We start from the raw sequence: 15,233 nt of genomic DNA, 5'->3' as shown, positions 1-15,233 counted from the left end.
GACTCTGCACTTCAGTGCAGGGAATGTGGGTTCAATCTCTGGCAGGGAAACTAAGATCCCAAGTGCCTCATGGCCAGAAAACAAGACAAAACTCAGTGGAGGGAAAGCTGGATGTTTCTCCTGCTAGCCTTAGAAGCCAGACCTCTCGTTCTCTCCTGTTCCCCGTCTCACCTTGTTGGTGCCATCTCAAAAGAAGCCACCCTGATGTTATCCACTGTGCTTCCGAGGGCTGGCCCCAGCTTTCCCGTCAGTCCCACTGGCTTTCTTTGCCTTTAGTCTTCTGATAGCAGGTAGGGAGGGCGTGCTGACTTACCCCACTGACTACATAGCCACATATCCTCCTACACAGAGCTAGTAGTCGGCCCTCTGTACCAGGGTGTTCTGCCTCCGCCATTCCACTGCCATGAAGGCACCTTACAAAGTGCAGTCCCTTTCATGGGTCCTTGGGGAGCCGACTCCTGCTTGCATTTTCATCCTCAGCTCAGCTCTCCCTTGGCCACCAGCCCTGCCCAACATCTGTCAGTTCCTCAAAGGCATTGAGTCTGATTTCTCTATGAGTCATTGCAAGCAGCGTTTGAACTGTTCAAATTCTCTTCTTCTTGCCTCAGTTGGCTACTCTTTCTCATCCTTCAGAACTCATCTTATAGGTTCCTTCTTCACAAAACATCCTCCTCAGCAGGTGACTTAGTTGCCCCTTATGTTCTCCTAAGGCACTGAGGACCATTGTGGAATAAGCTTATTACAAATTATAACCACCCGTTTACAGGTCTAACTCCCTAGCTAGACCCTGGACAGGGATCATATCTATTTGCTCTTCGAACAGCTATTAGTTGGCTCATGCCTGTCTCCTTCCAGACAATAAACTTGATGAGACTAAGGCAGTGTTTCTGCTCACCTTCCTGCACCGCCGCATGCCCAGCATGTAGTAGGTGTGGTAGGTCCAAAGGTGCCCACAGCCCCATGTTTTCCTCCACACCAGCTACTAACTTTCACTGAATGTTTTCTATGTACCAGACTTCTGGTAAACATTTGCATGGGGTAATAGTTTATTTCTCGCAATCACTCTGTAAGATAGGATTATCAGCCCCACTTCATGGTTGAGGAAATGTAGGCACAGGAGAGGTTTAACAACTCAGCCACACTGACAATATTAAAGTCCTAGTGAGTGAGTGAGTGAGTGAGTGAAGTTGCTCAGTTATGTCCGACTCTTTGCAACCCCCATGGACTACAGCCCGCCAGGCTCTTCTGACCATGGGATTTTCCAGGCAAGAATACTGGAATGAGTTGCCATTTCCTTCTCCAGGGGATCTTCCCAACCCAGGGATGGAACCCAGGTCTCCCACATGGCAGGCAGACTCTTTACCATCTGAACCACCAGGGCATCCCATTAAAGTCCTAGAGCAGAGATCAAACCTGGGCCATGTGGCTCCAGCACCCACGCCCTTAACCCCTACTCAGGACTCTCCCTATCACGACTTCTGTCTGTGTGATGGCTGGCCTCTCCTCCACTCCAACACCCGCCCCCGCCCCCCACATCCCCAGAGCTTCTTCCCTTGAAGACAACAGCAGAAGAGGGGCCAAATGCAAGAAGGGCTGACTTCTAAAAGTAAGCAGCCTTTTTAGCTGCTCAGCTAACGTTATCCACCAGGTGGCAGTCGCACCTCCCAGATAAAATCGTCTCTCCCTTCACTTCCCTCCACTTTGAGAAACGTAAAGAGCTCCATTTTTATTTTTTTGCCAAGGAATGAGTAGTCTGAATTCAAACCTCGACTCTTTTCAGTTGAGCTTTTTGAAAACGGCACTTGGAGAAAGTGTGTTTCCCATCCCTAGACAGCCTAGGGTGTGTGGCCAGGGCTGCTCAGCCAGGGCAGGTGGAGAAGTTCAGCACCTGCTGGGCAGGGGGTGCCCTGCATAGGGGAACCGGGAGCAACTGTGCAAGATGTTTCAGTAAGAAAAAGAGACAATTTGCTCCTCCCTCCACCACCTCTCATCAAACAGCTGCAGAAGCAGCAAACCAAAGGATGCATATTCCTAGTCATGACTTTCATTTGGCCAGCAGCAGGCATGGGGACATACGGTCCCCTGAGGAGAGAGCCGCAGATGACTGTCAGAAAAGGGCCTTTCCACCTCGTCTGTGCCTGAAATGTTCCTTTGCTCTCCAGGCTCTGCCATGTGCTTTTGGCAGCTTCCACTGTGTTCCTAAGAGTGGGATGGGCTTGGGGGCTGGAACGGTCCTTGGTGCCAAGCCCGCCCTGACTTTCGAAAAGCTAACCCCAGGACTTCAAGAAACATAGAAACCCAGGCCAAAACTATGGCAGGAGGAGGGATGCAAGAGAAAAGGTTTTTTTTTTTGTTTTTTTTAAATGAAGAAATTGTGATATATTTAAAATGTTTACATTAAACCAATAAATGGCATTAACCCCCAAAATACAATGTAACAGAATTATCCTTTTCTCCAGGAAATTCCAGGAATTATTTTTAAGACTGAATTCTTTGTGTGTTGTAAGCAGCGGGTGTGATAATGGCACTCAAGCTTAAAGGTGTGTGATGGCTTGACCTGTTCCCATACCTGTCTCTGGATCTCTGCGGCCACTGTTTAATGTCAACTGTCTCCATTTGGGGCCTTCTGTGTCTGAAAGGACTTGGATCCCTGGGGGCCTAGACTAACATTGAGTTTGTTGGGACAGAATGGATGGGAGGACCTCACCCCATGGGGAGCGGAGAGAGAAACTCTAGACTTGATAGTAGGGAAATTGAGCCTTTTCCCCTTCCCTTGCCACCTCAACACACTAACCCAATACACACATACACACACCTCAGCTCCTGGTTTTTGAGCCCAATCCCTAAGATTAATTGAATTGTCTATGTCCTCCATCTATCTCATCTTCCTTTCATATACCCTCTCCGAATCAAAATAACACTTAATCAGAATTAGAGCCTGTTCAATGCTGCTAAGTGCCACTCGGTACGTGTTAAAGCAGGATCTCTGTGCCCTTTTGAACAAGCCAAGCATTTCAATGAGACTTCAGAGGACAAGGAGGGGACTGGGGTAAAGATCATCCTTTGTAATCGATACCCTCTTTCTGAAGCTTCTGTGTCTCCCGGTAGGATTAGGACAGGCCTTGCTTCCCTCTCCTTTCATGAAGGTTTTATCTTTGCTGCTGTGTGGCCCAAAGAAATGGGGTTAGCACCGCAGGGTAAATTGTGTCTCCTCCCAAAAGAGCGCAGCATGTGGGGTTTTGCCAAAGCCCAGGTCCTCGTCTATCTTCCTCCCTCCCCACGTTTCCTCCCCTACACAGCCCTAGCATGCCCACTCTGTCCCTTCTCCTGCCCTCATCCTAGCTCAAGCTGTTGCAGGAAAGAAAGTGGAGCCAGGGACGATGGTCACACCCCAAGTCTCCAGCGAGTCCCGGGAATGGCGACTGAGCGTGGGTTCTTGGCTTCACACAGGAAAGAATTCAGGAGTGAGCCAGAGTAATGTGAAAGGTTTATTTAGGGAGGTACACGCTCCACAGAGTGGGGGCCACCTCAGAAGGTGAGAGGCGCCAGGGTATGGGGTTGTCATCTTTTATAGGGTGGGTAATTTCATAGGCTAAAGACTGGAGGATTATCCCAACTATTTTGGGGAAGGGATGGACACTTTCAGGAACTGGGCCAGCGCCCACTATTTGGCCTTTTATGGTCAGCCTCAGGACTGTCAAGGCACCTGTGGGTGTGTCACTGAGCTTGCTAGTATGTTACAAAGAGCATATTGAGGCTCAAGGTCTGGTGGAAGTCAGCTGTCTGCCCTCTTGCAGCAAGTTGGTGCTAACCAGTTTATGTAGTGCTCTTGATGGTTGTCATTCTTTTAGAGGTTGTGCCCTATCACTGTCCTGTCTCAAAGGCTCTGTCACGCACTAACATCATTCACAGACCCACCGCCATCCCTTCCTAAATGGCTCTTCTGCTCCCATGCTTCTTCCTCTACAATCTATTCTCCATGAAACTGCCAGTTCAGTTCAGTTCATTCGCTCAGTTGTGTCCAACTCTGCAACCCCATGAACTGTGGCACGCCAGGCCTCCCTGTCCATCACCAACTGCCGGAGTCCACCCAAACCCATGTCCACTGAGTCGGTGATGCCATCCAGCCAACTCATCCTCCATCGTCCCCTTCTCCTCCTCCCCTCAATCTTTCCCAGGATCAGGGTCTTTTCAAATGAGTCAGCTGTTTGCATCAGGTGGCGAAAGGATTGGAGTTTCAGCTTCAACATCAGTCCTTCCAGTGAATGCCCAGGACTGATCTCCTTTAGAATGGACTGGTTGGATCTCTTTGCAGTCCAAGGGACTCTCAAGAGTCTTCTCCAACACCACAGTTCAAAAGCATCAATGCTTCGGTGCTCAGCTTTCTTTATGGTCCAGCTCTCACATCCATACATGACCACTGGAGAAACCACAGCCTTGACGAGACACAGAGTGGTCACAAACTAGTTACTGCCCCTCTACTTCAGCTACTCTTCAGTGGCTCTCCATCTAATTTAAAGATAAAATCCAAAGTCTGTACCCTTGCTAGGAATGCCTTTCCTTATCTGGCCCGTTGGCATCTCTGAACTCATCTCCTGACCCTTTTTCTCTTGTCACTAAGCCCAGCTGCACTACTCTGCCTTAGATCTATCAAACCCAGTATTGCCTCTGGCCCTTCGCACATGCTGTTTCCTTTGGCTAGAATGCATTTCCCTTAGATTTTGGCATGGTTTGTTTTTTCTTTTACTATTCACATCTCAGCTTAAATCTCACCTGTCAGAGATACCTTCTCTAATCTCCCAGTTCAAGAGCCCCATGCTCAGTCTCCACCATATTATCATTTTGTTTTTCTCATAACACTAACAGCACTATTTTTTTTTTCTGGTTTATGTACACGTCTGCTTGTGGATTGTTTGATTTCATCTTCTGAACTATAACTGCCAACAGACAGGGACTTTGCTGGCTTTGTCTCTCCAATATTTTTAGAGCCTAGAACAGGGCAAACACTTGTATAAATGATTGAATGAATAAGAAAATTCCTTGATATGATCTCCTTTGCAAATTGCTACCTTTGGTTAACAGAATGCAAGTTCAAAATTCAGGTTAGTGATTCTGTGAACAATAATAATCCCTTATCTTTGTAAGGCATTATCTCCTAAGATCCACCCAACAACTTCCAACACTAGGTGTGGGCATCACATTTCACTAGGGCTCAGATTGCTGAAATGAATCACCAAAATCACACAGACAGACACACACACAAACAGCTGAGGGCTCAAAATCTAGGTCTTTGTCTCTAGGATGTAAATACCAAGAGGACAGAGATTTTGTGTCTTATCCCCAGGTGGCGCAGTGGTAAAGAATCCGCCTGCCAATGCAGGATACTCGGGTTCCATCTCTGGGTTGGGAAGATTCCCTGGAGGAGGGCATGGCAACCCCCTCCAGTATTCTTGCCTGGAGAATCCCATGGACAGAGGAGCCTGGCGGGCTACAGTCCATGGGGTTGCAAGGAGTCGGACACGACTGAGCGCACACACACACACACATCCCCACATTATCCTTAGAATAAATAATATGAAAATAATTGTTGAAGAAATAAATGAATGAACAAACTCATGGCTAGCACTCTCTCTCTGAGGCTAAGGCAGATTCTGAGACACAGCAACTCCCCTCCTCTCACTGTATCTGATCGGTCTGCTCCGGCATCAGAGGAGGCCAGGTCTTTCTCGTCCTCCACCCTCCCTTTCAGGTCCTGGGTGCCCCCACTTCCAATCCATGAGCTGCACCCACAACCCAGTCAGACTCTCTTCTCCCAGCACCCACACTCTCCCAGTCCTTGTTTCTCCCAGGTTTCTGCAGAGACTCAGTGTTGGCTTCTCCAGCATGTTCAGAGAAGCTTGTTAGAAATGTGGTCTCGGGCTCTCTCGGGGCAGAACTAAAACCCGTATTTGAACAATATCCCCAGTTGAACCTGGCACCCACTGGCATTTGAGGACTCTGAGCTGCCTTTATCAAGCATTCCCATCTCTATCCTGCTTGGGAAATACCTGAGCCTTGAGGCCCCACTGCAGCCCAGCCATCCTCTCAGTGGCAGTTTTGAGAGCTGGCCTTGGAAAGAGAATGGACGTCAGGATCCTGTGAGTCACCCACTTGGCAAACATTTAACAAGCACTTATGGTGTGCAAGGCACAGACAAGTCCTGAGGACGCAAATAGGATTCAGGCAGCACTTGTCTGCCTCGCCTAAAAAAGCAGGTACGCAAATTATATATCGAGATAATTAGACACTGTAATAAAGCGAGTCAGAAGGAGATCTTCTGATAACAAACCAAGTGTGATGACGGTGAGTGCAGGAACAGAGGGCGTTTAGAAAGAGTGATTCAGGAATTTATCTCAGAGGAGGTGATGTTTAATCTAAGCCCCAAAGGGTGAAGGAGGAACCAGTTCTGTTCTGAGTTGAGCTGAAGACAGGGAGAGGGTGGAGCAGGGCAGGCAGATAATTTCTTACTGGAGGTAAAAAGGAGTGGGAAGACCCTGCCCCATGAAAGGTGGCTTGCACTGGAGGAAAGAGAGAGGCCTGTCTTGTGGCAGGAAGGTGCGATGGAGAAGGGTTAGGAGAGGAAGTTGGGGTGGGAGTGAGGCTAGATCTTTCAGGTCACCCACACCTGGGAAAATGTGCTGATTTTATTTCCAGGGCCTTCGGAAGCTGTTGGAGGGCTTTATCAAGGCTTGCCGAAGCCAGATTTCTGTGGTACTCCAGCTGCATCGGGCAGAGCACTAGGCTTTCACTTGATCCAGTCATCATAGCTGAGGATCACTGTCCCCTCTGTACAGAGCTTGGGTGGGGCTGGGTATAATATCACAGAGGGGAATGGACTTCCCCAAGATAGTTACCGGCCACAATGTCAATATCTAGGACAATAACGGTCATGATAATAAGAGTCACTAATGTTTATAGTTTGTGGGTTTCTTTTTTTTTTCATGATTGCCTCATTTAATCCTCACTTCAACCTAATAATGGAGACATTATTTGCCCCTTCCGATGGATGAGATGACCAATACTCAGAGGTTACCTAGTGTGGCTGAAATCACTCAGCCAGGTGTGGCAAAGGGACAGAAATCCTGGGCCGGGGGGAGGGATTCTCACCCCAGGGTCATACCCTTAACCCTACGGATCCCAAGAGGCCTCTACTATCCCACACAGTGCCTGGGTCACAGTGCCTGAGATTTGCTATTCATGAGGGCGAAAGGGAAATAACTGAGGAACTGAAAACCATATTTCCTCAAAGGCAGGATAATGGAGCGGCCAGCTGGGAGACAAAAGGCCTACTTTCTAGCTCCCACTTCTCTTTTCCTGCTTCTTTCCCTAAACTGAAAGATTCCAGAAAACAAGTCCCAGCTCATGGCCCATGGAGTTTTGCTCCCGCTGGTAGCATAGGCTCAGCACCTCTGCTACACAGTATGGATTCCCCAACCCCCACCCAGTGGGAAGAAGAAAGCAGGAACTAGGCGGTGTGGTGCTGGGCCTGGAGTCTCTGCTTTCTCTGTCACCATGGCAACTCTGCCAGGCTAGATCCTGTGGAAATGTGAGAATAAGCAGGAGGTGGGAGGGCAGCATCAGAGGGTTCCCCCTGCTGCCAGTGACCCTGCCGCCCACTCCTGCCTCCCACCCAGCACAGGGACCTGCACTCTGCAACAGTGCAGATAGTCATCATTCAGTGCAGTGCAGTGTAGTCGCTCAGTCGTGTCCGACTCTTTGTGACCCCATGAATCACAGCACGCTAGGCCTCCCTGTCCATCACCATCTCCCGGAGTTCACTCAGATTCACGTCCATCGAGTCACTGATGTCATCCAGCCATCTCATCCTCGGTCGTCCCCTTCTCCTCCTGCCCCCAATCCCTCCCAGAATTAGAGTCTTTTCCAGTGAGTCAACTCTTCGCATAAGGTGGCCAAAGTACTGGAGTTTCAGCTTCAGCATCATTCCTTCCAAAGAAATCCCAGGGCTGATCTCCTTCAGAATGGACTGATTGGATCTCCTTGCAGTCCAAGGGACTCTCAAGAGTCTTCTCCAACACCACGGTTCAAGAGCATCCATTCTTCAGCGCTCAGCCTTCTTCACAGTCCACCTCTCACATCCATACATGACCACTGGAAAAACCATAGCCTTGACTAGACAGACCTTTGTTGGCAAAGTAATGTCTCTGCTTTTCAACATGCTATCTAGGTTGGTCATAACTTTGCTTCCAAGGAGTAAGCGTCTTTTAATTTCATGGCTGCAGTCACCATCTGCAGTGATTTTGGAGCCAAAAAAAATAAAGCCTGACACTGTTTCCACTGTTTCCCCATCTATTTCCCATGAAGTGATGGGACTGGATGCCATGATCTTCGTTTTCTGAATGTTGAGCTTTAAGCCAACTTTTCACTCTCCTCTTTTACTTTCATCATGAGGCTTTTTAGCTCCTCTTCACTTTCTGCCATAAAGGTGTCATTTGCATCTGAGGTTACTGATATTTCTCCCAACAATCTTGATTCCAGCTTGTGCTTCTTCCAGCCCAGCGTTTTTCTGCATATAAGTTAAATAAGCAGGGTGACAATATACAGCCTTGACATATTCCTTTTCCTATTTGGAACCAGTCTGTTGTTCCATGTCCACTTCTAACTGTTGCCTCCTGACCTGCATACAGGTTTCTCAAGAGGCAGGTCAGGTGGTCTGGTATTCCCATCTCTTGAAGAATTTTCCACAGTTTCTTGTGATCCACACAGTCAAAGGCTTTGGCATAGTCAATAAAGCAGAAATAGATGTTTTTCTAGAACTCTCTTGCCTTTTCAATGATCTAATGGATGTTGGCAATTTGATCTCTGGTTCCTCTGCCTTTTCTAAAACCAGCTTGACCATCTGGAAGTTCATGCGGGCGGCTGCGACGGCATACAGAGGGCAGCCGAGAGGAGCTACCCCACATCTGAGGTCAGGGGCAGAAGCCGGGAGGACCCCATGCCCGAGGGACGGTGGCCGAGAGGAGTTACCCCATGTCCAAGGTCAGGGGCAATAGCCAAGGGTGCCAGGCTGTGATGGCGCAGGAGGAGCTATCCCCTGCCCGAGGCCAGGGGCTGTGGCTAGGAGGAGCAACCCCACATCCAAGGAGCGGTGGCTGGGCGGGTGCAGGAGGGCCTAGAGGAGCTATTCCATGTTCAAGGTCAGGAGGGGCGGTGGTGAGGAGATACCCCTCGTCCAAGGTAAGGAGCAGCAGCTGTGCTTTGCTGGAGCAGGCGTGAAGAGATACCCCACATCCAAGTTAAGAGAAACCCAAGTAAGACGGTAGTCTTTATTATGATGCTACTTATCAGATGTCATTATGTTGCTACTAATAACAGGTTAAATGCACTGAGTGTTTACTCTGTAATAACACAGCAGTAACTCTTATCAGAAACAGACATGTATAACCCCAACTTTTGAGAATTACGGCGCTCCACTCTCCATATGTATTAATAATTTAAAGAAGAAAATATAATGATATAAAGCAAGTATGTGTGCACTCTTAGTCACTCAGTCGTGTCTGACTTTCTGTGACCCTTAGGGCTGTCGTCTGCCAGGCTCCTCTGTCTATGGGATTTTTTCAGGCAAGAATACTGGAGAGGGCTGCTGTTTCCTTCTCCAGGACTGTGTGGACTGTGTTAGTTGCTCAGTCGTGTCCTTTTGCGAGCCCACAGACTGTAGCCCACCAGGCTTCTCTGTCCATAGAATCCTCCAGGCAAGAATACTGGAGTGGATTGCTATTCCCTTCTCCAGAGGAACTTCCCAACCCAGGGATCAAACCCTAGTCTCCTGCCTCACGGGCAGATTCTTTACTGTTTGAGCTGCAGGGAAGTCTCCTCCAGGGGATCTTCCCAACCCAGCGATTAAACCCAAGCCTCCTGTGTCTCCTGCATTGCAAGCGGATTCTTTACTCGCTGAGCCATCGAGGAAAACAAGTATAAGGAAAGCCAAACAAGATTCCAATTTCCCCCTTTTATGGGTGACTACACCACAAAATTGCCTCACCCTAGGAGAAAGAGAGATGAGAATTTCATCAGGAGTGTGGGAGGCTGAATCCTGGTTAGGGTGTGGTGTGTGTTGAGGGAGGTGCCATTGGCTTCTGGACACTACATTGCACTTGACAGCTGAATTCCACTGTCCTTCTCTTCCTGTCCTTTCCTTCCATTCCCTGTATGTGCTCCCTCACATACCCACTTCCCCACCACCTTCTGCTGCCCCTTGTAGGGGGCTGTTGATCCTGTTTTAAGTAGGACACTTCAGGGCACTAAATTTACATCCCTTCCAATTGCAGAATTTTGCTTTGGTCTTTGTTAGATTTGAAGACTTTGGATGGCAAGTAAAAAGGAAGTTGCTGATGACTGTATTTGACTATTGCCTTAATGTCTCCCTCAGAAGGACCTTTTTGCCACAAACCTATGTTCCAGAATTCTAAGTTGATTCTTCCAGGCTCCACAGTATCACATCTGTTCAGGAACAGCTGTTCAGGCTGCAGTAATGATCAAAGCTCTGCATTCCAGAGCTCTGGTGCTCTAAAAATGGCAAACACTTCTTTCTTTATATATATATATATATATATATATATATATGGAACATAAATTCTCAGTAGAAATCTATTTTAATGATTGTGACATCTCGGCCCAGCCCAGAAGCAAAATATTCAAGTGCTGTTTTGAAATTTGACAGGACACAGCAGTAAGAAAGCCTCTCCCTCTCTCCTTTGGATTTTCAAGACTATTTTGGTTCTGATGACAGAGATGGTACAGAGTCTCAAAGGAAAAGATTCACAAGGAGGCTTGATTTCTATATAGAATGTGTTCAATTATAATAGAAAGAAGTAAAACCCTTTCATTTTGGTGGGATTTTCTTTGAATTTGAAAAAATGATTTATAAATATATACAAGTATACCTTATCTGTTTGTCTGTCTGTGTACTTACCTATCCATTCATCCTTCATCCATTCATCCATGTGCCCCTCCATCCATCTACCCATTGAATCCATCCAGCCAGCTAACTAGAGATCCTTTCTTAGCACCCATGTGATTATAATTGGTTGGACCACTTCTTAGGCCCATGACAGTTTAGCAGACAGTGTAACAACCACAAAGAATAGCCATCACCTTATTGTTAAAGACATCCCTGTCAAACAAAATAAAAATTTTTTGATAGGAAGGACTGATGCTGAAGCTGAAGCTCCAATACTTTGGCTACCCTGAGGTGGAAGAACTGACTCATTGGAGAAGATCCTGATTCTGGGAAAGACTGAGGACAGGAGAAGGGGATGACAGAGGATGAGATGGTTGGATGGCATCACCGACTCAACAGACATGAATTTGAGCAAGCTCCAGGAGTTGGTGATGGACAGGGAAGCCTGGTGTGCGGCAGTCCATGGGGCTGCAGAGCTGGACGTGACTGAGTGACTTAACTGATGTATCCTCTTAGTCTAACTTCTTGGTGACTTCTTAGTCAATTCAGTGGGGAGGGTGGAGGATAAAGTTTTAATAAAATTTTTCTTGTTAGGAACTTAGAGAGTGAAGTGAAACAGCACCTGTGTGTGAACCCTAACTTTGCAAACCGATTACCCTTTCTGAATGTTGACCACCTTTAAAGTGAGCATGGAAACAGCAGTTGCCTCACTGGGCTGTGGGGGCAAGCAGAGAGGCACGATGCCTGCACCTGGTGAGTACTCCATCTGTGTTAGTAGATGTTGTTATTGGTACCATGACTATTATTCTCACACCTACAGATTGCTTGTGTTTCTGGGGTGGGGAGTTCACTGTGCTAGAGAAAAGGTCCTTCCTTTTTCCTTGTTTCCTGCCCTCAAACTGATATGTGCCTTTTCCTGGTAGTGAAGTCAAAGGAAAAAGATAGACACTAAGGAATCTGGAGTTCTTTGACATAAAAGAAATGACAAGATTTCAATTCCTTTGCCCCTACTCCTGGAAATGTAAAACCCAGTCTGACTGCTGAATCACAGACACACTTTTAAGGAAGGCCAGTGGGGCAGGCAAGAATTGTACATGGAGTCACCCATGCTTGACAGAAGAGATTTGGCTTACTTCCCTGGCCTCTGCTACTCACCTATATGACCTTAAGCAGATCTTTAACCAAGAACTAGTTCTTGAGGGGCAAGTGGCCTCATGTCTGGATTCACAATCAAAACTCACCTTCTCTCTAGAGAACTGCTTCATCATCCTCTCTCTATACTTTCAAATATGAGAGCTTGCACTCAGATTATGTTTAGGAATGAAATTTTTTGTCTTAAAAACAAACCTAACAACAACAACAAAAAATTCTGTCCATCACTATTCTAGGAGCAATGAGCATCCAGTTCAGTTCAGTTGTTCAGTCATGTCCGACTCTTTGTGACCCCATGGACTGCAGCACACCAGGCTTCCCTGTCCATCACTAACTCTCAGAGCTTGCTCAGACTCATGTCCATTGAGTCGGTGACACCATCCAACCATCTCATCATCCTCTGTTGTCCCCTTCTCCTCCCGCCTTCAATCTTTCCCAGCATCAGAGTCTTTTCTAAGGAGTTAGTTCTTCCCACATCAGGTGGCCAAAATATTGGAGCTTCAGCTTTAGCATCAGTCCTTCCAATGAATATTTAAAGACTGATTTCCTTTAAGGTTGACTAATTTGATCTCTTTGCAGTCCAAGGGACTCTCAAGAGTCTTCTCCAATGCCACAGTTCAAAAGCATCAATTTTTTGGCGCTCAGCTTTCTTTATAGTCCAACTCTCACATCCATACATGACCACTGGAAAAACCATAGCTTTGACTAGCCAGACCTTTGTTAGCAAAGTAATGTCTCTGCTTTTTTAATAAGCTGTCTAGGTTGGTCATAGCTTTTCTTCCAAGAAGCAAGCGTCATTTAATTTCATGGCTGTAGTCACCATCTGCAGTGATTTTGGAGCCCAAGAAAATAAAGTCTGTCACTGTTTCCATTGTTTCCTCATCTATTTGCCATGAAATGATGGGACCAGATGAGGGTTACAGGGGAAGAATTGGGGATATGGTAGGTGGGAATTGGAGTCCAGGCTTTAGCATGCACTAGCTGTGTAAGCTTCTAGGTCACCCAACCGTTACGGGACAGAGTTTTCAGTATTTTGTTCAGTACCTCATGGGCGAGGAGTGGAAGTGTGTAACCTGCCAACGTAGGTAAGTGCCTGACCCATCGTAATTGATGAGCAATTGCTAGTTTCCTCTTCCCAGAACCAACCATCATTGTTGTAGTCATGAAGCCATCCCACATCCATTCCCCACCTGTGCAGTTAGACACACAAGGGGCCACTTGGCTTTTCCCTCCAATAAGAGGTGAATTATGCCTCAATTTGGTCAAATAAGAGGGCTCAGGTCTTTCCTGGATTCTATCTAAAACCTTAAACTGCTTCACTGACATATCACTGCCAGTTCTCTTCACGGTAACAAGTTAAAGATGCTTGAGTTTAGTGGGGATCCTTCGTGGATATGCTTGGTTCTTTTCTTGTATCTTTTGGTGTTGGGGGTGGGGTTAGAGAAATGTTGAACATAGTCCCTTTAAAAATGGTGAGATCTGCTTGACTGCATTGACATTTTGATGGTGTTAAGGGCCTGCTCACTGAAATAGAACGCCAATGAAAAGGATGAAGCAGGCGGAGGCTGAATTCCTGGCACTGTATTCACCGACTCACCACACTCTACCTCCCACCTATCCACAAGCAGGTTTTTACTGACACTTATTCAGATTGTATGCAATAGAAAATACTCTGTGTTTGGGCCCACACTGGATTTCGATGCTGCTGTTCATTTTTAACTTCTTTGAGACAAACTGTACTTTTCCAACTCTGGTCACCATAATTGAATCACAGTGACACTTTTTTTTCCCCCAGCCAGCCAACAACACCTGATTTGACTAGAAAAAGATTCAAAGTTAAAAAACACCAAAAAAGACTCAGGCATGCCAAAACAAAATGTTCTCTAATAAAAGAGACTGGATGAGTGCTGCCAGATAAGGAGTTCATAGTGGGGCACAAATGTGCGTGTTCTGATTTCTCACTTATCTGAAGCTTGTGGTCCCTATTCTGAGCATGGGGTGTGAGTGTGTGCTGAGAGAAGTTGGCAAAGGGCATTTTTAAAGGAGAGAAGTGATAGGCATTCCCAGAAAGGCAAACAGCATCCCACAGAAGGCCGATTCAGAGCACAGCTTTTGTGGGTGACGTGGTATTTGTGGCACTCATGAGACATAAGGCTTGATCTGAGCCACAGAGGAGCATAATCAAAATAGCTTTGCAAGCTGATAGTTCATGCTGCAGACTAATCTCCTCTTTTTGTCCTGGGGTGGGAACAGAGGGAGGAGGGGAGAAGGAGATCAGCTGGAAATGGGACAGGGGTTAGAGGTTAGGCAAGTACGTCGAGTCCCAGTTCAGTGCAGAACATGGTAACAGGTGAGGATAAGACTCGGCCAGGGCAGTAACAGAAGCCCTTGTAGAACGCCATCCAAAGTGGGGTTCTAAGGCTGACGCCAGCAAACACACTAACACGTAAAGCAGGGTACCCCCAAATACCCCAGTGCCTTGGGATCCTGTATTACCTGGAGACAGTGTTCCACAGTCTGAGCAATCTGGGGGGAAAAACATTTGAAACAAAGCAAACAGGTTTTCTTCACTGCAGAACTCAAAGCCAACCCAACTGCCTATTTCCTAAGAAACAGAATGCTTTACTTTCTAAGCTAATTTAATGACAGAATTTTTTTTTTTTTGTCCTTTTCTCTTGGTAAGGACTATCTTAGTGCTCCAAAGATCAGAATTTGGAAACAAATATTAAAAGTTTTTTATTTTTCTATCAGTATATACTTTAGAAAAATAATCCCTGAAATGTGTTTGACTCACTTCATTGACGTCTTCAATGCTCCTTAATTTTTAAAATCAGGGATTTACTTTCGCAGACTTTTGAGCCAACTTTTAAGTATTTCTCAAACTTGAAAAAAAAAAATCCTAACAAAATGACTTATTTTCCTTCTGAACTGGGTATGAATACAAACCTATTAACAAAGAAGTTATAAAATAACTTCATTGTTAAGGACAGTTAAGAATGGAATAGAGCTTTCCTTGTTGGTTAGATTTAGGTAAGTGACCAGTGAATAAAATAAGAAAATGCAACCCTTATAACCTTGCCCTTCCCAGATTCACCATTCTGAGACTTAGTACACCAAAAGTATT

The sequence above is a fragment of the Capricornis sumatraensis genome, chromosome 18, assembly GCF_032405125.1.
Source record: "Capricornis sumatraensis isolate serow.1 chromosome 18, serow.2, whole genome shotgun sequence".
Taxonomy (NCBI): Eukaryota; Metazoa; Chordata; class Mammalia; order Artiodactyla; family Bovidae; genus Capricornis; species Capricornis sumatraensis.
Note: the sequence above shows the minus strand (reverse complement) of the source record.